Source organism: Bombina bombina, chromosome 2, assembly GCF_027579735.1.
Source record: "Bombina bombina isolate aBomBom1 chromosome 2, aBomBom1.pri, whole genome shotgun sequence".
In the NCBI taxonomy this organism is placed as follows: domain Eukaryota; kingdom Metazoa; phylum Chordata; class Amphibia; order Anura; family Bombinatoridae; genus Bombina; species Bombina bombina.
This window is the reverse complement of record NC_069500.1, coordinates 224,111,335-224,138,099: the sequence shown is the minus strand read 5'-3', so window position 1 is coordinate 224,138,099 and position 26,765 is coordinate 224,111,335.

Below are 26,765 nucleotides of genomic sequence, written 5' to 3'. Positions count from 1 at the left end.
ACACTTGTGTAAATACCACAACATTCTCAAAAATGGTACACCTATCCATTAATATTTCTACCTCAGATGTCCCTTTATGCTGCCGCTCACGCAGCTCATACGTGAGTGGTATGATACTTTGTTATGGGGAACTGGGGTAACATTGGGTGTCCTTAATGGTATAGATAATAAAGTAATCAAAAACAAATTGTCAAGCGTAGGTGCAGATATTGGTTCGTCACTACACTTGGTAGGACAATGGGCACCTACAATATATGAGGCACAGAGACAAGGCCTGCAGCTTGAATCAAGTATGTATAGATATTTGAATAACCTTACCATGGCTGTAGAGAATCTTGTATCAGATAGTGGTAGTTGGATTCTTTGTGGTTTACGTTATGTATATATGAGTCAACAACGTTTAGATTTAGAAAACATTCTTATGCTCCCTTAAACTGATAAATTACGCAACTTGTTAACAATAGATAGCAACAATGAAAATGTATGGATACATATTGATTCTACTAGCGTAAGGTGTGAAGAATGGGAACATGATGGTAAAATTTCAAAGCACTCGTGCCTAGTATCAATCACTGCCTACACACCTGATGTTGTTAAATTAGCTTGTAAATGTTTCACCTTGCCACACCCAGTTTTTAATCTGTTGCATTCCAATTGGACCTGGTGGAAACCGACATATTATGGTAAGTATATATTCCCTTATGACAACACTACCCCTCCCCCTGAACACTGTGATCAAACCGATCATGGATTTGCATGTCACCATGCGTCTCCAATTTTTGAACCTTGTCTGTTAGCATCCGAAATGAATTCCTGCACATGGCAGGTGTATCCTGAGAATTTCTCGATTATGATAGAAAAAGCACCTCACACTGTGTGCATATCTACCAGTGTGCCAATTAACATTCCTGCAGTTGATAATCAGCTACCATTCTCTGGGTGTGTGTTTAATATTAGTTTTTTAACTTGGAAGGGTAATCGTTATTTACTACACCCTGTACTGAATGTTTACATACACACATTGTTTATACCACATACCCTACCTATTTCCTCTTACCAATTACCCACCTCTACCATCCTAGAATTATTGCAGGGTCAAAAAAGAATTATTCTACAATTTACAAACACATGCAAAAGCTATTTCTCATGGGGAGATACAAACCCATTTTGTTAAAGATAAATTAATATCTGTTTCTTCAAAAATACAAAATGCTCTTACACAGCACTGGTATGACTCCCTTACTGTATAGTCCACAACAGCTACAAACATGTTACGAATGTCATTTTACCCACTCATCATAATTATAGTTATATTGATATTGTTAACCCTGTGGAACCTTTATCTCACGTGCACTCTTCGGAGAAGAATTAAGTCCACTATTAAGAGGCACACAGAGCATCAATATGAATATTTGTTAAAAGGCATACCTTCCCCATATGAGACCCCGAAAACTCCTTTATAATCATGCACATTTGCTACCGTTGTGATCACGTTGTGATCAAAGAGGGGAATGTTGGGAGGATTATTGTGCTAGGACACGATAATCATCATTATGCTAGGCCACATAGCAATTATTATGTCAGGCTATATAACCATTATTATTATATTATACATTATAACTAAGAATTGCTTATACACACATTTGCACAGACATATGCTTAGTTTCCTGTCCTTAGCAAATGCTAACTTCCCTATTCCTTGCAGATGCTAACTTACCTATTCTTTGCAAATGCTAAGTTCCTTGTTCTTGGCAGAATGCTGAGTTCTTTGTTCTTGTGTATGTCTGCATTTTTGCTAAGGTCAGTGTCTGAGAGATAATCACGTTATGCTGATTGTACATGGCATAACCCATATATGGTCTTTGTCCATTTACATCCTGTTCCTGTTATATTTTACTATAAGTATGATCATTATACACATAATAAAGGAGAAACACCATTGTGTCTGTGTCCATGTTTCTTGGTGGTCCTACAGAGCTCTGCTGAAGGAAGATGCCGTCCACTCCCAGTCAGGGACTCCGGATAGGTGATTTTCCCCTACAGGAGACTAATTACATACAGAGATAAATGCACTCACAGAAACGAATAACCAGTTCAATACCATTGTTAGCCTATTCTATGATGATTTTCCACCTGGGTGCAACTTCTTTTAGCCCAGCAAAGCTTTTCAAAGAGTAGAACTTTCCTGTAGTATATCAGTCTTATCCCGCCTATTATGGTTAGTCCAGCACCGAAATACCAGGCAATTCTTCTCTGAACAAGGAACACAGCAACCCCAGACGATCGTTTTGGCCTTCATTGGGCCTCGTCAGTGAGGTGTAGCCATATTCCTCTATGCACACTGAGCAAGGAGTCCATGTCTGGTTGCCCCCTTTTCCCTTAGGAAAACTAAATACATACAGAGAGAAATGCACTAACAGGAATGAACAACCAGCTCAATACCATAGATAGCCTATTTTATGGTGATTTACCATCTGGGTGCAACTTCTTTTAGCCCAGCAATGCTTTTCACAGAGTAGAATTTTCCTGTAGTATATAAGTCTTATCCAGCCTATTATGATCAGTCCAGCGCTGAAATACCAGGCAATTCTTTTCTGAACAAGGAACACAGCAACCCCAGGCGACCGTCTCAGCCTTTATTGGGCCTTGTCAATGAGGTGTAGCCGTATTCCTCTAAGCACACTGAGGAAGGAGTCCATGTCTGGTTGCCCCTTTTTCCCTTAGGGAGACTAAATACATACAGAGAGAAATGCACTCACAGGAACAAACAACCAGCTCAATTCCATTGTTAGCCTGTTCTATGGCAATTTACCACCTGGGTGCAACTTCTTTTAGCCTAGCAATGCTTTTCACAGAGTAAAACTTTCCTGTAGTATATCAGTCTGATCAAACCTATTACAGTCAGTCCAGCACCAAAATACCAGGCAATTCTTCTCTGAACAAGTGTAGCCATATTCCTCTAAGCAGGGAGTCCACGTCTGGTTGCCCCTTTTTCCCTTAGGGAGACTAAATACATACAGAGAGAAATGCACTCAAAGGAACGAATAACCAGCTTAATACCATTGTTAGCCTGTTCTATGAACACCGAAACGTTCGTCTGGGGTTGCTGTGTTCCTTGTTCGTAGAGGAATTGCCTGGTATTTTGGCGCTGGACTGACCGTAATAGGCGGGATCAGACTGATATACTACAGGAAATTTCTACTCTGTGAAAAGAAATATTGGGCTAAAAAGCTACACCCAGGTGGTAAATCACCATAGAACAGGTTAACAATGGTATTGAGCCAGTTGTTCGTTCTTGTGAGTGCACTTCTCTCTGTATGTATTTAGTCTCCCTATGGGAAAAAGAGGCAGCCAGACGTGGACTCCTTGCTCAGTGTGCTTAGAGGAATATGGCTACACCTCACTGACTAGGCCCAATACTCTGTGAAAAGCATTACTAGGCTAAAAAGCTGCACCCAGGTGGTAATCACCATAGAACAGGCTAACAATGATATTGATCTAGTTGTTCGTTCCTGTGAGTGCACTTCTCTTTGTGTGTGTATATATATATATATATAGTTTTGCGTTAGGAGCTATGCGGTGGTAACGAGCAGTTTTGTCTCACCGCTCACTTACCTGCAGCGCTGGTATTACAGGTTTTTACAAACCCAGCATTAAAAGGCAAGAAGTGAGCGTTGAACAAAATTGAGCTCCTTACAGCACTCCAATACCAGCGCTGCTTAAGTCAGTGGTGAGCTGGTCGTACGTGCTCATGCACGATTTCCCCTTAGACATCAATGGGGAGAGCCGGCTGAGAAAAAGTCTAACACCTGCCAAAAAGCAGCGTAAAACTCAGTAACGCAGTCCCATTGATTCCTATGGGGAAACACATTTTATGTTTACACCTAACACCCTAACATGAACCCCGAGTCTAAAAACCCCTACTCTTACACTCATTAACCCCTAATCTGCCACCCCCGACATCGCCGACACCTGCATTATACTTATTAACCCCTAATCTGCCGCTCCGGAACACCGCCGCAACCTACATTATACTTATGAACTCCTAATCTGCTGCCCCCAACATCACAGACACCTACATTATATTTATTAAACCCCTAATCTCCCTCCCCCAATGTCGCCACTGGAATTAAGGTAGAAAAAATCCTCCAATAAAAGATCAGCCAATAGGATTGAAGTTCAATCCTATTGGCTGATTGCTTTAGCCAATAGGATTTGTTCTATCTTAATTCCGATTGGCTGATAGAATTCTATCAGCCAATCAGAATCTAAGGAACGCCATCTTGGATGACGTCACTTAAAGTGATTTTCATTACAAAGAAGCCGTCAGAAGAAGAGGATGCTTCGCGTCAGATGTCTTGAAGATGGACCCGCTCCGCGCCGGAAGGATGAAGATAGAAGATGCCGTCTGGATAAAGACTTCTGCCCGTCTGGAGGACCTCTTCTACCCATCTGGAGGACCACTTCTGCCCGTCTGGAGGACCACTTCTGCCGGCTTCGTTGAGGACATCTTGCCGCTTGGATGAAGACTTCTCCCGGTAAGTGAATCTTCGGGGGTTTAGTGTTAGGATTTTTTTAAGTGTGTTATGAATTGTGTGCTTGCTAATAGCTGGATTTGTGGATCACAACTGTGGTGTTACTAATTAATATGAATGTCTGCCAGACAGTGTAAGGTTGTCTGAGGGTTTTACAGTAACAACCTGGTACCTTGGCAAATATTAAGTCTTATATTTCCAACATTTACCCACAATGGGCAGGCAGACAGGAATCAGTAGTTGAAACTGTGGTTTGCAGATGTATGATAAAAATGGTCAACTAGCTCCCAGTCAGGGAGACATGCAGCAGCGCTGCACTGGTGCACTGGTGCTTTTGTTCTTGAGACAGGCAGTCTGATCTCTCAGTAAGCCTTGTGCTGTGGCTGTTGTGTGTTCACACAGAAACAGGGAGGATCTGCAGTTCTTAGTGACAGGCTGTCTGAGACTCACACTGAGAGATGGCTGTGGCTGCTGTGGTTTCACACAGAGAGAGTGGGTGGAGCAGCAATAGGAACTTGAAACAGTTGCTGGGAAAAGGAAGGAGCTGTTTAGCAAACAAACGAAGACAAGTGTACTCACTGGGAAACTACTGTAATGAAATGAAGCTTGTAATAAATCCTGCAGAGTTGTTGTTCCAGGTAAGCATGTGAAGCCACTGATTTAAGTGAACAGGAGTTGGTTGTTGTTTCAGCGTTGTCTCAGCAGGTGTGCTGTTGGAGTTGAAAGTCTTGTGCTGTGATAGTTAGAGAAAATCCTCTAATTCTGTTACAAAAGTTTTTAAAGGTTTAAAGGCGTGTATCTCTTAGCTAGGTGCTTGCAGGAAACTCCCTAGTTACTCAATACTAAAGCAGTGTGGAAAGGGGCGTGTCCAGGTTATATAGACTTGGTTCAGGTAAGTTGAGAATTTGAAGAGACAGCGTCTAGTAAACAAAAGTATGCGCATGATGGCAAAGATAGTGAAATGAATAAGAATCATGACATACCCCCCTTCCCAGGCAGCTGCCCACCAGCTGTAAACCGTGGCCTATGGAATAAGGAGACCAAGCATGGAGCTTGGATGTAGTCATACGGTTCCCAGGAATCTTCTTCTGGTGTATAGCCCTTCCAACGTATAAGATATTGCAAGACTCCTTTCTATATTCGGGAATCCAAAATCTTCTCAACCTCGGACTCAGTCTCATCATCAGGGAAACAATCCGTAGGAACTTGTTGTGTGTCATGTTGGGTGGCCAGATAAGGTTTTAGGAGAGATACGTGGAATGTGGGATGGATGCGGTAAGAAGAAGGGAGATCAAGAATGACTGCATTCACGTTGACAACTCTGATAATACGAAAAGGACCTATGAAAGTGTCGCTGAGTTTCTTGCAGGGAGTCTTCAACCTGATGTGCTTAGTGGATAGCCATACCTGGTCCCCAACCTGATATGGTGGTGGAGCTCTTCTTTTGAGGTCATAGTAACGTTTTTGGGACGTATGTGCTTCAGCAATGTTCTCCTTCAGGGGATGTATCTCCTTCAGGTGATGAAAGAGATCAAGAAGGGAGTTAGTGGTATTGTCTACTTGGTGACAAGTAGTATCTGTAACCGGAAGGAGCTGGAATGAGGGGTGAAATCCATAGTTGGCATAAAAAGGAGATTTTTGAGTGTTAACAGCATTGTTGTACGCATATTCTGCCATCGCCAAGGTCTGTGACCATTGTGTTTGTTGATGCGAACAATAACACCTAAGATATTGCTTGAGCCATTGGTTGACTCGCTCCATTTGCCCATTGCTTTGAGGATGGAACGAGGTAGAATATTGGTGTTCAATTTGCATTGTTTTGAATAATTGCCTCCACAAACGTGACGTAAATTGGGTACCTCTATCAGATATAATCACTTGTGGCATCCTGTGGAGCTTCAAGACGTTGTGGAGGAACAGTGATGCAGTTTCAGATGATGTGGATAGCTTGTGGTAAGGTATGAAGTGGGACATTTTTGATAGGTGATCCAGGATGACTAGAATAGTATTCTATTTGTTGGAGAGTGGTAGATCTACTATGAAATCCAACCCAATAGTGTGCCAAGGTCTGTCTGAGATTGGTAGAGGTATGAGAAGTCCAAAAGGCCTTTTCCTTTCTGTTTTGGAGACCATGCAAGTAGGGCATGAGAATATGTATTCTCTTACTTGTTCTTGGAGGGAAGGCACCAGTATATCCTTCTAATCAGATCAACTGTTTTGGAAATACCCAGATGCCCAGCGATAGGTGAGTCATGGTTTTCACACAGGATGGTCTGGCGCAAGTTAGTAGGTAAGTAGATCTTGTCTTTGTAGTATAAAAGACCATCTCCTTTCAATTCAAGGGGTTCCTTAGGTTTAACGGTTTCTTCTTTTTGACTCTTTTGTAGAATTTGTATGAAGGATGGTAAAAGGGCGATGATCTGGTCAGGTCGAATGATAGTGGTTGGATGGTTAATAGGAATTGGTATCATATCTTTCCTCGATAATGCGTCTGCTTTGCCGTTCTTACTACCAGGTTGATAAGTTATATGAAATGAGAATCTGGAGAAGAAAACATTCCACCTGAGTTGTCTGGAGGAGAGGATCCTACTGGTGCGGAGGTATTCCAGGTTTTTATGATCTGTGTAGATCAGGATTGGGTATTTGGTACCTTCGAGTAGATGCCTCCAGTCTTCTAGGGAAGTTTTTATGACCAATTTTTCCTTCTCTCCTATGGGATAGTTAAGTTCGGCTGGAGTCATTACCCTCAAATAGTAAGCTACCGGATGTATTGGTTCAGCAGGGGTTTTTCATTGTGATAGGATGGATCCAAGTGCTGTATCCGATGCATCTACTTCGAGTATATATGGCAGTTCTGGGTCTGGAAATTGAAGGATAGGGGCTTCACAAAACTTTTTTTTAAGAGATTCGAAAATCTTATGCGCAACAGGGTTCCATTGGAAAGTGTTCTTGACACTTGTAAAGATAGTAAGTGGTTTAGTGATCGTTTAAAAATGTTTAATACATTTTCTGTAATAATTGGCAAAGCCCAAGAAACGTTGTAGCTCTTTCCTAGTTGTTGGCACCGGCCAATTCAGTATTGTGTCAACTTTGGTCTTGTCCATCTCAATGCCATGCGGGGAGATGTGATAACCGAGGAAGGTTATATCTGTAGTGTAGAACAGGCATTTCTCTAGTTTGGCATAGAGACGATGGTGACGCAGCCTTGTTAGTACCCATCTCACATGTATTTATGGTCCTCCAAGTCTTTTGAATATATAAGGATATCATCCAAGTAAACAATAACACAGATGTCAAGAAGGTCTCTAAAAATATCATTGATCAGATATTGAAACTTAGCAGGGGCATTGAACAGCCCAAATGGCATTACCATATACTCATATAACCCATACCGGGTTCTGAAGGCTGTAAGCCACTCGTCCCCTTGACGAATACATATTAAGTTATATGCCCCTCTCAGGTCCAATTTCGTGACTATCCTTGCATGACTGAGTCGTTCGATGAGTTATGGGATTAATGGTAGGGGGTAGCGATTCTTGATGGTTATTTTATTTAGCTCCCTGTAGTCAATAATCAGTCTTAGGGATTGGTCTTTGTTCTTAACGAAAAATATGCCAGCCCCAGCTGGCGAAGTAGAAGGCCTTATGAAACCCTTTTATCAATTTTCAGAGATGTATGTCTTCAAGTGATCCAGTTCGGGTTTTCATAACGGATAGATATGTCCATAGGGTATATCGGATCCTGGAATGAGTTCTATGGGGCAGTCGTAATGCCGTTGAGGAGGTAGGGTTTCTGCCTCCTTCTTGCTGAACACATCTTGAAAATCGTTATACTCAGCTGGTATCTGTATCTCATTCAAATGGCAAATACTTGGATGCGAGAAGCAGGTATCCTTACAATAAGTTGAATCGAACGAAATCTGTAGATCATTCCAATTGATAGTAGGCTGGTGAATCTATAGCCACTACAGCCCTAGAACTATGGGAAATAAAGGTGAAGTTATCACATCAAAAGATATATACTCTATGTGTGATGTCAAGGAAGTTACTTTGAGAGGAATGGTCTGATGGGTGATGGGCCCAGTACTGATTAGGGTCCCATCAATGACTCTGATAGACACTGGTTTGCTTTTCAAAACAAGGGGTATTTTAATTTTATGTACAAGATCTGCATCAATGAAACTAGCGTAGGCTACTGAATCGATGATTGCTTCTCTGCAGATTTGATGGCAGTCCAACTGTAGGAGGAGAGAGAGAACAGTAAGCTACATTTTGGACCTTGGTTGCTAGACAATTATCATGATAGTGGGACTTACCGTTTTTCTGCCTTTGTAGGAGAGGGCAGTCTCTCACAGAATGTGATGGCGAAGCGCAATACATACACAGGTTCTTTGATCTGCGACAATTTCTCTCTTCGGGTTGTAATGGACCCTTTGCAAACCCAATATCCATTGGCTCTGCTACCTGGGTACTGCTGGGTTTTGGATGAAAGGTAGGTGTTTTAACCTCAGAGGCCACCCTTTCTAATCTTCATTCTCTGAGTCATCTATCGATTTGAATACTCAGGGCAATCAACCCTTCAAGCCGCCTGGGTAGCTCTGTGCGTGCTAATTCGTCCTTCATGGGGTCAGACAGGCCAAGGTGATACTGGTTCCTCAGGGCTATGACGCTCCATTCGGTATCTTTGCAATACTGCTTGAACTCAGTCAAGTACTCCTCGACAGGTCTTTTCCCCTGCCTGAGTGATCTCATCTTTGACTCCGCAGTGAGCTGTCTATTCGTGTCTTCGTATAGGATTCCCATCTCAGCGAAGAAATCATCCAGGGAAGTGAGTATGGGATGGTCAGAATCAAAGAAGGAGTCTGCCCAATTCCTGGGTTCACCCATGAGAAATGATATTACAGTCAACACCTTAATACGTTCTGTATGATACGTCTTAAGTTTGAGCGTGAACAGGAGCCTGCAGGCATTCTTGAACTGATTGAAGAAGGCTCTGTCTCCAGAGAATTTGTCTGGCAAACAGACTTGCGGTTCGGGACAGGAGTCTCTCATTAAACTTTTGAGACTGTCAACCTGTATCTGGAGCTCTCTGAGACCGTGAGAGACTTGATCCACTCGCTGTGAAAAGGAATACACAACCTGAGGAAGTTCCGCTGGATCCATGTTATAGCTTTAGTATTTTGTTATGAATTGCGTGCTAATAGTTGGATTTGTGGATTACAACTGCATTGTTACTAATTAATATGAATGTCTGCTAGATAGTGTAAGGTTGTCTGAGGGTTTTACAGTAACAACCTGGTACCTTGGCAAATGTCAATATATTAAGTCTTATATTTCCAACATTTACCCACAATGGGCAGGCAGACTGGAATCAGTAGTTGAAACTGTGGTTTGCAGATGTATGGTAAAAATGGTCAGCTAGCTCCCAGTCAGGGAGACATGCAGCAGCGCTGCACTGGTGCTGTTATTCTTGAGACAGGCAGTCTGATCTCTCAGTAAGCCTTGTGCTGTGGCTGCTGTGTGTTCACGCAGAAACAGGGAGGATCTGCAGTTCTTAGTGACAGGCTGTCTGAGACTCACAGTGAGAGATGGCTGTGGCTGCAGTGGTTTCACTCAGAGAGAGTGGGTGGAGCAGCGATAGGAACTTGAAACAGTTGCTGGGAAAAGGAAGGAGCTGTTTAGCAAACAAATGAAGACAAGTGTACTCACTGGGAAACTACTGTAATGAAATGAAGCTTGTAATAAATCCTGCAGAGTTGTTGTTCCAGGTAAGGATGTGAAGCCACTGATTTAAGTGAACAGGAGTTGGTTGTTGTTTCAGCGTTGTGTGCTGTTGGAGTTGAAAGTCTTGTGCTGTGATAGTTAGAGAAAATCCTCTGTTAATTCTGTTCCAAAAGTTTGTAAAGGCTTGTATCTCTTAGCTAGGTGCTTGCAGGAAACTCCCTAGTTACTCAATACTAAAGCAGTGTGGAAAGGGGCGTGTCCAGGTTATATAGACTTGGTTCAGGTAAGTTGAGAATTTAAAGAGACAGCGTCTAGTAAAAAAAAGTATGTGCATGATGGCAAAGATAGTGCAATGAGTAAGAATCATGACAAAGGGTGTATTGGGTGGGTTTATTTTTTAGATTAGGGACTTTGGGCTGCAATAGAGCTAAATGCCCTTTTAAGGGCAATGCCCATACAAATGCCCTTTTCACGGCAATGGGGAGTTTAGGTTTTTTTAGTTAGTATTTTATTTGGGGGGTTGGTTGTGTGGGTCGTGGTTTTTACTGTTGGAGGGGTGTTTGTATTTTTTTTACAGGAAAAAGAGCTGATTTCTTTGGGGCAATGCCCCGCAAAAGGCCCTTTTAACGGCTATTGGTAGTTTAGTTTAGGCTAGGGTTTTTTTTTATTTTGGAGGGGCTTTTTGTTATTTTGATAGGGCTATTAGATTAGGTGTAATTAGTTTAAAGATCTGTAATTAGTTTTTTATTTTTTGTAATTTAGTGGGGTTTTTTTGGTGATTTAGCTAATTTAATTTAATTTATTTAATTGTATTTAATGTAGGGAATTTATTTAATTATAGTGCAGTGTTAGGTGTTATTGTAACTTAGGTTAGGTTTTATTTTACAGGTAAATTTGTATTTATTTTAGCTAGGTAGTTATTAAAGAGTTAATAACTATTTAATAACTATTCTACCTAGTTAAAATAAATACAAACTTGCCTGTAAAAGAAAAATAAACCCTGAGCTAGCTACAATGTAACTATTAGATATATTGTAGGTAGCTTAGGGTTTATTTTATAGGTAAGTATTTCGTTTTAAATAGGAATACTTTAGTTAATGATAGTAATTTTATTTAGATTTATTTAAATTATATTTAAGTTGCGGGTGTTAGGGTTAGGGTTAGACTTAGGGGTTAATACATTTAATATAGTGACGGCGACTTGGGGGCGGCAGATTAGGGGTTAATAAATATAATGTAGGTGGTGGCGATGTTAGGGGCGGCAGATTAGGGGTTAATAATATTTAAATAGTGTTTGTGAGGTGGGAGTGCGGCGGTTTAGGGGTTAATATGTTTATTATAGTTGCGGCGATGTCCGGAGCGGCAGATCAGGGGTTAAAAATGTTATTATAGTGTTTGAGATGCTGGAGGGCCTCGGTTTAGAGGTTAATAGGTAGTTTTATGGGTGTTAGTGTACTTTTTAGCACTTTAGTTATGAGTTTTATGCTACGGCGTTGTAGTGTAAAACCCATAACTACTGACTTTAGAATGCGTTAGGGATCTTGGAGGTAGAGGGTGTACTGCTCACTTTTTGGCCTCCCAGGACAGACTCATAATACCGGCGCTATGGAAGTCCCATAGAAAAAAGGGTTTACAAAGTTTACGTAAGCCGGTTTGCGGTAAGGCCAAAAAAGTGTGCGGGCCCCTAAACCTGCAAGACTCGTAATACCAGCGGGCGTAAAAAAGCAGCGTTAGGACCTGTAAACGCTGCTTTTTTACCTTAACGCACAACTCGTAAACTAGCCGTAAATCTTTATTCTTGTAACGATTGGGGATACAGAATCCCTTCTTCTGACAGTAAAATAGTGCAAACATACAAACTTATTTAGGCCTATCAAGCCCACCCCAATTGGTTGAACCAATCCCTACAGGACGTGTGCAAAAATCACACAGTGATGCGTGCAAAGTACAATCACTATAGCAACAGAAATGTTTACAAATCATTACATATTTGTGTGTGCAATCTAACACTTATAATAAAGTGACAAGCTTTACATGTTATAAGCGTGTGTTCAATAAACAACCAAAGTGGATCAAATATATAAAACAAACACCTAGATACACATACTAAGTTAAAAACAGGTTGAATGTCAATTTTTAACACACTGCCGAAAACGGGACAATTAACTAGCCAGAAGGAACTGCACTCCTCCCTGTATAACATCATGTGACTAAGCTGAACTTCACACCCCCAACATCAAATAGGGCGTGATGTGGCAGAATATTATAGGCTGCAGTCCAATGTATCATTATGAAGGCTAAATGTGCCGTGTTTATTGGCATGTATGTAAGTGTGGTTGGTGTAGCCACGCCTATCACTAATATGTACACATTTTCTACAGGCTGCAAGAACTAAAAGACACCCTCCAGCAGTGGCGTCACTAGGGGGTGCGGGGGGTGCGGGCCGCACCTGGGTGACACCCTCCAGGGGGTGACACCAAAATTTAATTTTATTGAAATTCAAAGAAATACAAAGTTGAGATGCATAGATATTTTTATTAGAGGGGCTGGCATTTGTGAACATGGGGAAGTTGTAGACACACAATGTTTTTTGCCCCTTGAGCCAGTGCTGCAATTTCAACAAATAGTTTTCCCAGCTGCTTTTGCTTGTTTGTACTTTGCTTCTCCCCTGCCCAATTTCTCTATGAATGTTGTGGGCGTGCCGTGGGGCTTGCAAAGTTGCGCTGCTAGCCTAAACCTGCCTGCCTATCTGTGCTCACTGCTCAGTGACATGTGGAGCAGTGGAGTCACTCACTGCTGTGCTGTCTCTCTAAACGGGAACTGGGAAATCGTCCTGGCACCTGACTGCATGACTGTCTGACACTGTCTCTAAAGTGAAGGAGGCACGTATGATGCCCACCATACCGGTACGGTTACGGTACACTAAGTGCACACTGAACAGGTAGGAGGGTGGGTGGGGGTCTGGGGGTGAGCCAAGTGCAGAGGTGATTGGCCATAAGAAGCGGTAGGCACGCGGCCCGGGACTGTGCACTGACAGACTTGGAAAAGAGTCAGAGAGCAGAATTTTCATAGTTTGTGCACCTAAACCTTTTCTTCAGTGATTTATTTTAGAGTGCTCTGTTTATCTTTCATTTGATGCTCTGCTGAGCCAGGGAGCAGCTCTAAAGCATCAGCTTTATAATTAATGCAGTGCAGTTTACATATTTTGTATGTGTGTGTCAGTGTTTTTGTGTGTGTGTTTTTGTGTGTGTGTCTGAGTGTGTTTCCGAGTGTTTGTGTGTGCATTTGAGTATGTTTTTAAGTGTGTCTGAGTGTTTGTATGTGTGTGTGTCTGTGTTTTTGTGTGTTTCTGCTTTCGGGGGGGGGTGACACCATAACTTACCGCACCGAGTGACACCAACCCTAGTGACGACACTGCCCTCCAGTGGGCTGTATTTCAATACAGCTGTTAAATAAAAATATTGTAAGAAGTACAAACGGACCAAAACAATATATACACCGGTACTCTGCGTCAAAAGGGGGGATAATAATATGTTGACCAATTAATAAAAACAAAAATTCCAAAGTGGAAAGGGGGTGGGGATGAAAGAAAAAAGAGGAAAAAAAGAGAAAAAATGAAGAACAAGAACACAGAAATGCATCATCTTAGAGAGGGTATAAGATTATCACAGAGCTTCATAAAAAACATTGCCAGCTTGTTTGAACGTTCAGTCCTTTTGGAAACAAAGTTTCCAATTCATAAATCCATCTGGCTTTTTTTAATAAAAGTGTTTTGGCTCTATTTCCTCCTCGTCTGAGTGGCGGAACATGGTCAATGATCCTGAATCTAATTCCTTTCACTGTGTGGCCAGCCTCTAGAAAATGTTGTTCTGTTTTGACAATCCGTATTGCTGTGCGTATGCTGGAGCGATGGTTAGCAAGCCGAGTTCTTGCATCGTCTATTATTTTACCTACATAAAACTTTCCACAGGAACAGTTCAGTAGGTATATAATATATTCTGTAGTACAGGTGAGAAAGGCCTCAATCTTGTATTTTTAGTCTGAATTGGATGCTGGAATGTCGTGCCTGCTAGCATGCTATTGCAGGTCACACAGTCTGGGTATCTGAAGCAACCCAATTTCTTTTTTAGCCACTTTTGTGCTCCTTCATCAGGTATAATGTCAGTTCTGACTAAAACATCCCTCAGATTTTGGCCCCTCCTATAGGCTATACGTGGAGAGTCACATTGTTTAAATGGAAGCGTATTGTTTGTTTGGATTAATTTCCATTCTTCCCTTAGAGCATTAGTGATGATTTTTTTTGCAGGTGTGTAAGTAGTAATCTCTTCTTATATCCTCGCTGGATGAACCTGTCTGTCATTTTGTTTAGTTGATCATTACATCTCTCAGTGTTGGTGTTATTTCTAATCACACATTGAAACTAAGCCTTAGGGATGTTGCGAATAAGGGAAGGCTGATGGCAACTCATGGCATGTAGAGTTAAGTTCCTGTCAGTCATTTTTCTAAAAAAGCTAGTACCAAACTTCATTTCTTATTTGAACAACCTTACATCTAGGAAATCAGATGTCTCTTGATGATATGTATGTTAAAATCTGATGGTTGCTTCAATCCTGTTCAATGTGTCAACCCAGTTGTTCAGAGAGTGATTATCCCCCTTCAAAATTAGGAACAAGTCGTCTATATAATTACAGTAGAAGACAATTTCTTTTTGCTCCAACACTTTTATCTGTTCTGTTTCATATTCCGCCATAAAAAGATTAACCAGCTATAGTGCCACATTTGAACCCATCGCTGTACCAGAGATTTGGAGATAGAAAATCTTTTTGAATATGAAGTAATTCTTTGTGAGGCAGATGGTTAACATCTCAATTAGAACCTCTGAAGATGGGCCTATATAGGATACTTGTCTGAGCCATTTGGTCACTGCTTGGCTACCCAGTGAGTGTGGTATCACTTTGTATAAACTGGATACATCCAGTGTTACAAGTAGATCCATCTCCTCAATCTCCGCTAGTTGTGTAATCTGTTCAATAAAGCTGTTGGAGTCCTGGATGTATGAGCACATTCTTTTAACCAAAGGCTGTAGGAAAAAGTCAACAAATTGTGCCAGTGGTTGGAGTAGTGAGCCCCTTGCTGATACTATTGGTCTGCCCGGTGGTTTAATACAGTCCTTGTCATCCAGTTCTGTAGTTGTGCATCAATCTCCTTCTTGAAGCTTGGTGTTTGATATTTAAAGAGTCTCAGGTAGGTGTTGTTATAAGATAGTTGGCACAGTGCTTCGTTTCTGTAGTCACTTAGATTCATCAGTACAATGGCACCTTCTTTGTCTGATGGGCGGATGACTATCAATTTGTTGTTGCTTAAAGAGGTTAATGCTGTGCATTCTGCCTTTGATAGATTATCAGGTATGGATGGGACATCTTTTTTATGAATCTGTTTTGTCAGCTATCTTGTTATAATTGACGTATTGTTATAACTGGGATCAAAGGATCCTTTGGTTTTTAAAGGGCCATGTGTCTCCATGGAACTGCACTCCTCCCTGTATAACATCATGTGACTAAGCCAAGCTTCACATCCCCAACATCAAATAGGGTGTGATGTGGCAGAATATTATAGGCTGCAATCCAATGTATCATTATGAAGGCACATTATAAATGTGCCGTTTTTATCGGTGTGTATGTAAGCGTGGTTAGTGTAGCCACACCTCTGCTGAGAATATCCAATAGGGCGAATAGCCCCGCCTGTCACTAATATGTACACGTTTTCTACAGGCTGCAAGAACTGAAAGACACCCTCCAGTGGGCTGTATTTCACATATAGACGTATTGTTAGAATTGGGATCAAAGGATCCTTTGGTTTTTAAAGGGCTATGTGTCTCCATGCCATTTCCAAAAATCCCTTTAAGCATAGATTCCTCCTAAAGCGTTGGATGTCAATAAAAGTGTCAAGCTTATCAATTTTTCTTGTGGGTACAAAAGATAGTCCATTGTCGAGTAGCAGTGACTGTTTCAGTGAGGCTTCTGGAGATAATATTAAATACAATGTTAGTTATCTCCTTTGTGGTCGTGGGTGGTGGGCAGTGCCCCCCTCTCCTCATGGCCTCTGCCTCGGCCTAAAAAATGTACCGATGATGGATGAGCTGCAATTGGTGGCAATATTGCACAATGATCCGATTGGTGTGTCCAATGTTGTCCACCTCTATTACCTGTAGAGCGTGTGGTTATACCCTGTGTGTTGGGATTGGTAATACTTTTTTTTGTATCAGGATCTGTACTGTCCCCTGAACTGGTATTTACAGTGGTCAGGGCTTTTTTTCTTGTATTTTCTGTCCCTTCTGGGTCAAAATGCTCTTTTTTTCTTCTGGTGAGAGGAGCCACCTGTATACACTCTTGTGGTTATAGTCAAGTGTGATCGTCTGTAGTTTCCTATTTTTAAAAGCAACTAATTCATGCATGTACTGTACGTATATTCTCAGTTGGGTTGTGAGTTTCTCCATCCAGTTCTCAGTGGTGTCCGCTCTTATGTTGCTCACATGTCCTTTCTCAGATTTGGTAATCCTGATCTTAATATCCTTCAGGAGGCATCCCACCTCCCTGATTACCAGCAGCATTAAGTCAAACGAGCACCGAGCACCGATAAGTATGTACCATGCAACGTGAGGTCCACCACTCTTTGTTTCAATTTTGTGAGGGAGTTGTACAATGTTTGTACTGTTTCTTTCCAATTGTGGTTCCTCAATACATCCAAAACGGAGGCTCTCAGCATCTTCTTCTGTAAAGGTGTCCTCATTATTATCATCATCAGGCTCATAGGTTTGTCTGTCCATCAAGTCTATGGAGTAACTCCCTGTGTCCCTCATGTTGATATCTGTAGTGACTGCAAATAAAGTAGGAAGGGTAGTGAACTAAAGCAGGCCAATGGCAGCCTTAGGTGTGGGTGCACTACACGAAAAATTCAGTATTTGTTTGTAGTATGGATGCACTCTCACTGATCGTCTCCTATATATATATAGGTATAAATATATATTTTGGCAACATACCATCAGATATATGTAGAAATATGTTTTAATGAATAAATAGAACATATTCTTCAAAATGCAGAACATTGGAATGTGAAATATTCATATTTTCATGTTGGGTTAGCACACTTGAGAATATGCAATTGAGTTTGCATGTGAGTTGAGTTTGTTTGTCCATCAAGTCTATGGAGTAACTCCCTGTGTCCGTCATGTTGATATCTGTAGTGACTGCAGATAAAGTAAGAAGGGTAGTGATCTAAAGTAGCCCAATGGCAGCCTTTGCGGTGTGGGTGCACTACAAAAAAATTCAGTATTTGTTTGTAATGTGGATGCACTCGCACTGATAGTCTCCAACTGCCAGGGTGCTGTAGGGGTTATTAGAAGCAATTTGTGTAGAAAGCACTCACTGGACTTCGGTCGTCTCAGAGCAAACAAAATCTTTATTCTTGTAACCCTTCAGGATACAGAATCCCTTCTTCTGACAGTCAAATAGTGCAAATATTCAAATTTATATAGGCCTATCAAGCCCCACCCCAATTGGTTGAACCAATCCCCACAGGCCGTGTGCAAAGTACAATCACTATAGCAACAGAAATGTTTACAAAACATTACATATTTGTGTGTGCAATCTAACACAAATAATAAAGTGACAAGCTTTACATATAAGCGTTATAAGTGTGTATTCAATAAACAACCAAAGTGGATCAAATATATATAAAACAACTAGATACACATACTAAGTTAAAAACAGGCTGAATGTCAGTGTTTAACACACTGCCGAAAACTGACCAATCAAATAGCCAGAGGAACTACACACCTCTGTTTGTAACATCATGTGACCAAGCCGAGCTTCTATTATTTGTGTGTTCACACCCCCAACATCAAATAGGTGTGATATACACTGATTAGGAATGGCGGCATGAGATGCTGTACTGAGAAGTTAACAAGATTGTCTTGAGAAAGGCTCACTGAAGTAGCAGAAACGTCGAATTTTATGTGATGTTATACACTTAATAAAGATAGTTTGGATGTTATAAAGACCCGTGAGTGCCCTCCCTTGTGCCTGTTTTATATATATATATATATATATATATATATACATATATATATATATATATATATATATACAGGGAGTGCAGAATTATTAGGCAAATTAGTATTTTGACCACATCATCCTCTTTATGCATGTTGTCTTACTCCAAGCTGTACAGGCTCGAAAGCCTACTACCAATTAAGCATATTAGGTGATGTGCATCTCTGTAATGAGAAGGGGTGTGGTCTAATGACATCAACACCCTATATCAGGTGTGCATAATTATTAGGCAACTTCCTTTCCTTTGGCAAAATGGGTCAAAAGAAGGACTTGACAGGCTCAGAAAAGTCAAAAATAGTGAGATATCTTGCAGAGGGATGCAGCACTCTTAAAATTGCAAAGCTTCTGAAGCGCGATCATCGAACAATCAAGCGTTTCATTCAAAATAGTCAACAGGGTGGCAAGAAGCGTGTGGAAAAACCAAGGCGCAAAATAACTGCCCATGAACTGAGAAAAGTCAAGCGTGCAGCTGCCAAGATGCCACTTGCCACCAGTTTGGCCATATTTCAGAGCTGCAACATCACTGGAGTGCCCAAAAGCACAAGGTGTGCAATACTCAGAGACATGGCCAAGGTAAGAAAGGCTGAAAGACGACCACCACTGAACAAGACACACAAGCTGAAACGTCAAGACTGGGCCAAGAAATATCTCAAGACTGATTTTTCTAAGGTTTTATGGACTGATGAAATGAGAGTGAGTCTTGATGGGCCAGATGGATGGGCCCGTGGCTGGATTGGTAAAGGGCAGAGAGCTCCAGTCCGACTCAGACGCCAGCAAGGTGGAGGTGGAGTACTGGTTTGGGCTGGTATCATCAAAGATGAGCTTGTGGGGCCTTTTCGGGTTGAGGATGGAGTCAAGCTCAACTCCCAGTCCTACTGCCAGTTTCTGGAAGACACCTTCTTCAAGCAGTGGTACAGGAAGAAGTCTGCATCCTTCAAGAAAAACATGATTTTCATGCAGGACAATGCTCCATCACACGCGTCCAAGTACTCCACAGCGTGGCTGGCAAGAAAGGGTATAAAAGAAGAAAATCTATTGACATGGCCTCCTTGTTCACCTGATCTGAACCCCATTGAGAACCTGTGGTCCATCATCAAATGTGAGATTTACAAGGAAGGAAAACAGTACACCTCTCTGAACAGTGTCTGGGAGGCTGTGGTTGCTGCTGCACGCAATGTTGATGGTGAACAGATCAAAACACTGACAGAATCCATGGATGGCAGGCTTTTGAGTGTCCTTGCAAAGAAAAGTGGCTATATTGGTCACTGATTTGTTTTTGTTTTGTTTTTGAATGTCAGAAATGTATATTTGTGAATGTTGAGATGTTATATTGGTTTCACTGGTAAAAATAAATAATTGAAATGGGTATATATTTGTTTTTTGTTAAGTTGCCTAATAATTATGCACAGTAATAGTCACCTGCACACACAGATATCCCCCTAAAATAGCTATAACTAAAAACAAACTAAAAACTACTTCCAAAACTATTCAGCTTTGATATTAATGAGTTTTTTGGGTTCATTGAGAACATGGTTGTTGTTCAATAATAAAATTAATCCTCAAAAATACAACTTGCCTAATAATTCTGCACTCCCTATATATATATATATATATATATATTATTATATATATGTATTAATGAATAAATAGAACATATTCTTCTACATGCAGAACATTGGAATGTGAAATATTCATATTTTCATGTCGTGTTAGCACACTTGAGAATATGCAATTGAGTTTGCATGTGAGTTGAGTTTGTTTGTCCAAAAAAAGCTAAATAGCAGCGAGATCGATGACTGCTAGTTAACAACAGTCCGCTGCTCATCGCCCCTTACTTGGTGCACACTTTTTGACAGCTTTTTTGATAAATAAGGAGAGCGTATTCAGGTCCGCGGCCACTATGTTAGGCGATGTCAGGCGAGCGTATTGGTGCCGGAGAATGCAGCATAGTTTACAGCTTGATAAATAGGCGTCATTCTGTTTCCAAATAATCACTATGTCATTGATAAAACAACTATAAAATATTACGTTTTTCTTTAAGGGGAAATCTTCTGAAAAAATGCAGTTGTATTCAAGCCACCCCATATAAATATTGGCATAGACGGGGCAAATTCTGCCCCTATTGCCGTACCGCATCTTTGCAGACAATACTCCCCTTGGTGCATAAAGAAATTGTGATTAAGTAGGAATTCTGTGATTTGTACAATGAATAAGATATACTAATCACTATAAATTGAATGCCTATGTAGAATGTTATTGACAGCTTCTAAACCCTTGGTATGAGGTATATTAGAATACAAAGCTGTCATGTCCACTGTGACCCATTTATAATTAGGTTTCCAGTCAATCCCTTTAAGTTGGGTAATTAAGTGAGAGCTATCTCTGATATAGCCTAGCAATTCTAGCATTATGGGTTGAAGTATATGATCAAGCAATCCCCCAAATCACTCACACAGTGATCTATTGCTGGCCACAATTGGCCTCCCAGGTGGTTTTGTTAGGCTTTTATGGATTTTTGTCACTGTGCAAAAGTAGGGGGTGGTAGGATCATCTTTTAGTAGAAAAGTGGCTAAGTCTTTGTTCAAAAAACAGATATGACATTTTATTACTGAATGAAGAGGTTGGGTTGAATGTGAGTTTGGTACATAATGAAGTATCACTAAGTTGTGATTGGATTTCTGTAATGTAATCATTTTGGTTCAACACCTCTACCGCTCCTCCCTTGTCTGCTTGAGTAATGACTATGTTCTCATTCTGCTGCAATTTGGTAAGGGCCTTTCTTTGTTTCTTGAATAAGTTATCCTTTGGTATAGCAAACGGATTGAGTTGTGTAGTTCTGTATAATTCTGTTAGTTCTTGTTCTACTGCACGTCTCAATTTGTCATTTATTTAATTCATTGTAAATCCTGTGATCAGCAGTATGTAGGGTCACAACACGCTCTCTTAAAGATCGGATTCGAGATCACTTATTATCCCTAGATGAGAGAGAACCCAAAACCCCTGAATCAAAAATTTTTAGACTGCATGGACAAGGTTTGTACTTCTCAATTATAGCTATAGATTGCATTAAGAGACATCCTAGTGGGGAGATAGATTACACAGGCTCCTCAAAAAAAGAAGTCTTTTGGATCATAAAACTACAAACTAGGTATCCCGAAGATATGAACAAAAGACTCAATGTGGACCTCTTTGTAGAATAAATATAGGCCCATAAAAGTAGATTTTTTTCTTTACTTACTGAACCCTTTATCATAGCACACTATCACATCCCTATTCCACCAAGATGTATACATATACAAATATATAATAATAGTTTAGTGGATGTCCTCCTCGTTAGGAAAATGTTTGTGATTAACAGTTTTACCATTAGTTTGAATTATGCATTATGAGATAGCAGGGCTTTCTCAGATGTTTTGTAAATATGCATTTGATGATTTATTATTGCTTTTTGTCTGACGGATTTTCCTTCCCTTTATCTCCCCCCCCCCTTTCCCATCCTTTATTTACTTTTTATTTCTTATTGTAGTTATAATTTGTATGTCATTTTTTAGAACTCATGAAAAAATTTTGAACGTTCATTCAGCAATTTTTTTTATAAAACTTTCTTTTATTTTTTGTTATTATGTATATGAGTTCGCCGTAGAAAGTATACTTTAAGTATAACTATTTTGCATAGTTAGAGTTTATAGTCTATTACTGTGATATTAGCTTATGTATGTAGATTTCTATATTGACAGGAAGAGAGTCGTATTTCAGCCTATAGATCATAGCTTCTTATGATGTAATATATTTGGATTGGTTAATGCTGCCCTGTGTAGTTTTTGGCTAGAGATGTGTACTTAAGCCCACCTGTCAATAGAATCATTAGCCTCTGATGAAGCGCATGTGCGCATGCGTGAAACATGTCAGGTGTTGTCTGACTGTTTACCAGCTATTGTTTGGAACTTCCAAATAAACTGAACTATCCAGCTTTTGACTGATATTGTGTTTGCTGCTTTTTTAATCTACTGTACCCTTATGCGGTTGGAAACTCCGCTTACACACATTTTCAAGTCTCAAGTCCTGCACCATCCATTGGTGTTGCCAGCCATTACCTTTTCTTGCCTATCCCCGCACCTGGAGCCTATCGTAGGCATAGAGACGCACTGTAAAGTCACTTCCGGGTATCGAACAGTGTGGAGACACGCCCACCCTGGCGAAGGGAGCCTGGACCTGCCTGAGGACATTTCCTGCAGCCGTGACTGGAGGGCTTCATCGCCAGACAAGGATCGCCTACAGTGGTTGTCAGCTACAAGCAGGTCATATCAGATGAGGAAGGGGAGTTGCAAGTGACTGGCTTAAGTAAGTACACATGTATTGTACTGGCATTTTAGACACCAGCCTAGGGGTGGTGTCTAAAATGCCAGTACAATACGTGTGTACTTAGACAATCACTTTGCTCCTATTGGGTATTAGACCTTGTTATAAACAGCTTTTTTGCAAAATATACTACAGGCACTGAACTGTTTGTTTGGACTTACCCAGTGATTGCATTTATGGCTGCTTAAGTGGTTCAAAGTTTTCTATGTCCACCACTCACTAACCATCTTCTTGTTACAGGTCTACTTGGACTTTGTTTCTTGCATGAAATTTATTGTATATATATATATATATATATATATATATATATATATATATATATATATATATATATATATATAGGTTTATATATATATTTTGGCAACATGCAATCAGATATATGTAGAAATATGTATTAATTAATAAATATATTCTTCTACGGGCAGAACATTGGAATGTGAAATATTCATATTTTCTTGTCGGGTTAGCACACTTGAGAATATGCAATTAAGTTTGCATGTGAGTTGAGTTTTTTCCCCCAACTTTTTTGCTCCATTGACTTCTATAGGAGTATAGGTTATCGCAGGCAAAATATTCTACGTTCGGCATCTTGCGCTTGTTGGGTTAGCGTGCGCACAAAAACTGTTTACTTTCAACTCATAATACCAGCAAAATCCTTGTGTAAGTAAAGTTCCACTAATAATCTAGCCCATTACTGGGAGGGTATTTCCTATGCCCTACACCACTTACGTGCTCAAAGGCCTGCTTGAGCTGTGACGTCATTAATTGAGGGGATATGAACATGTTTTTTTCAATTATAACAGACCACTTAGAACAACTGTATATTAACACATATACCATGTGTATATACACAATTAATTATAGGGTCATCACAAGAAAGGATAATGGTCAATTAAATTGGATTTACATCTTTAGCACAGCTTACAATGATTGCAGGACTGCACCTAGGGTTGAAAACTTGGCCATGTTTTTATAGACATTTAAGACTTATATATGCTGCAGGGTTTGCAGAGGTGAACAGGAATAGTGATCTCCAGCCTCAATATACGTGTGCTGTCTTGAGACGCAATGCATGTTACTATATGCATACCCTAAAACATGGGTAAATCACAATACTGCTTCTGAAACTAGTAAACTGAGCAAATGTTATGTTGGAAACTACTGCATAAAAGTGTGCATGCATTGTAATTACTTGTTAAAATTGGCGGAGGCATTATTTTGTTTCCAAACAAACAACTGTATAGATGTCACGCACCACTCTTTAATTTTACAGAGGCCTGTCATTTGTGTTTTCTCTTGAGCTAGCTGTATATATAAGTCACTCTGTTGTGCAGGGCTAAATTTACATTCTGTCATTATACTAACGTTACAAAGAACATATACCTTTTGGTTGTCCCAAAAGATGTTTTCCATTGCAGATCATCTCAGTGATTATATTTCCACAAAAGGCTGATTTTAATTGAAAAGTAAGACATGTACATGTTAAAATTAACATATGACAAAATCTTTTAATACAAAGCACCAAGTCCCTAAAATACTGACCTCAATTCCTCTGTCCAAATGTCTGCCTCTGTCATGTCACTAACATAGTAGCTTAGCCAATAGCCTTCTGTGCTGTCAGTGATTGAGTGTTGAAATACCTCTCTTGCTGTGTCATGCGCGGACTTCTTTTGTCAGTAAGCAGGGCCTACAGAATACCTGCACAGCTGTGCTGCTTTGGATGTTAAGGAACATTGAATGGCAGTGTGCTTATTGATGTAGAGAACAATAGAGTAATTTCAAAGATAAAAATGAATGTTGGCTGGCACATATTAAGTACACATCTATGTTTCAGTGCATTTAATCCTGTAATGTCCATTACAAATGTATGTATGCATGCTGTGCATTAGTACTGAACGCTGATTCATATTCCTTTTTATGGCCTCCAACTGTGCCTGAAGATATAGCAGTTGTGAGTAGATCCAGGATACTCCACAAACATGTTCAAAATGTGCATGTTGCCATTGTTCACAAAGTGGACAATGATAGAATGAAAGTGTTGGTGGATGCCATATGCCATTTGCTGGTTCCACAGTGGGCACAGAGCAACATGGGTGCAGTGTATTATCCCTCACATATTAGGTATGCCATCCATATTCTATTAGTCCCACTTGAGATCAGGCCAAGCTTTCTCTGTGTGAGGGAATCGTATGACAGGATGTCACTTGTTGAGGATGGCATTGCTAAATTTCCCATTTACAACAGTGAAAGTGCCTTTATGACATGGTATAAACTAATCATGTTCTGCATATAGATGCTTTAGAAATTATAAGCCTCAGCATCAGTGAGTGCACACACCCTGCACGTGTGGGCATGACTCCTGGCATGTATGATTGTGTTGAGACAGAGTTGTCCACGAGCAAGTGAATAAGCAAACTCAGGAACTTGCATAGCCAAATAGGGAAGCCAATTAGTCAATCAAAGGAGCAGTGCTACACAATGGCGATAAAAAAGGCAAGAACGGCCTGATAGGCCACGTTGGTCATCTGTAACATAATTGTACACTAGACCTATGTGAGCACCTTAGTAATGAATCTTAACAATATGCAGATGAAGCATATTGAAAACATGGAAGCCCAGTTATTTATCCAGAGGTGGGAGCAGTGGTTAAAAAATCTTGTGGGCCATTAAAAAAAATGGGACTTGTAATTTAAAAAAAAAAAAAATAGTGGATAAGTTTGCGATAATCTAACCGTTGCTGAATATGAGTGGGTGCTAAAACCACAACCGTGAGCTTGTGAACATGTGCGTAAACCTTTCACAGTCAATAGTGCTCCACTTGTAATCTAGCCCATTATGTTTAACCCTTTTATTGCCAAGGGCAGAAAATAAATTTATGGGGTAAAAAAAACACAAAAAGCACTTTACAATAAATTATATATATAAAAAAACATTAAAATAGCATAATAAAAATTACTTTACACTAGCTGTCCCAGTGATTGTATACACAGTAAATGTCATTTTTCAAAGTTACTGTACTGCTGTTGGCTAGATTCACATGCAGGCCCCCAGCAGCAGCATGAGATACACTCTGATCACCGAGTGTATTCCCACTGACAAGCATGGGATCAGAGGGCACCCTGTCCCTGCAATTACTAGCATTGGGGGTCTTCCATTACGATATTTCTGTAGCGCCTCACTTCTGATGCATGCAAAAACAGCGTGGGCACACTGATGCAGGGCTTAGAGTCTTGCTAACAGCCCAGAGCTAAATGACCAGCGGCGTACAGGGTACATAAGGTGATATATATATACTGTATATATAAATAGAAGCACACTCTCAGAAGCGAACAACAGCTCAATAACTTGCTAGCTTGTTTATTTACCACCTGAGAGCAGCCTTTTTTAGCTCAATAATGCTTTTTACAGAGAAGAAATTTCATGAAGTACATCAGTCTGATCCTGCCTAACAAGATCAATCCCCAAAATACAAGGCAATCCCTCTACGAAAAAGGAACATGGCAACCCCAGATGATTGCTTTAGTCTTCATTATGTCTTGTGAGGTGCAGCATTTATTTGTATTTATATACTGTATATATATATATATATATACAGTATATATATTTGTGTGTGCATATTTTTTGCATTTGACATTCGGATATATATTATGATTTAGCTGCAGGCAGCATTAGTTTCTCAAACAAATGTTGAAAAAAAATGCAGATATGTGTATATATATGTCTATGTCAATATGTATGTCTATGTGTGTATATATATATATATATATATATATATATATAGATATATATATAATAGAGTAATAAAGTGGATATCAAAACAAAAGGAAGGGCGCACAACTATACAATATAGTCCACTAAGATGCTGGCCTAATTTCTCTCTGGAATGTCGACTACTAGATGTATACAAAGAGTTCAATGAATGTTCCTGTTTACAAATAGTTATTTTCCATGATTTTCAACAAGTCTTTGTTAAAGGTAAGTATAATGCGCTTACCAGAGAGTACCTCAATCCTATGAGGTAAGTTGTCTGCTCTTGT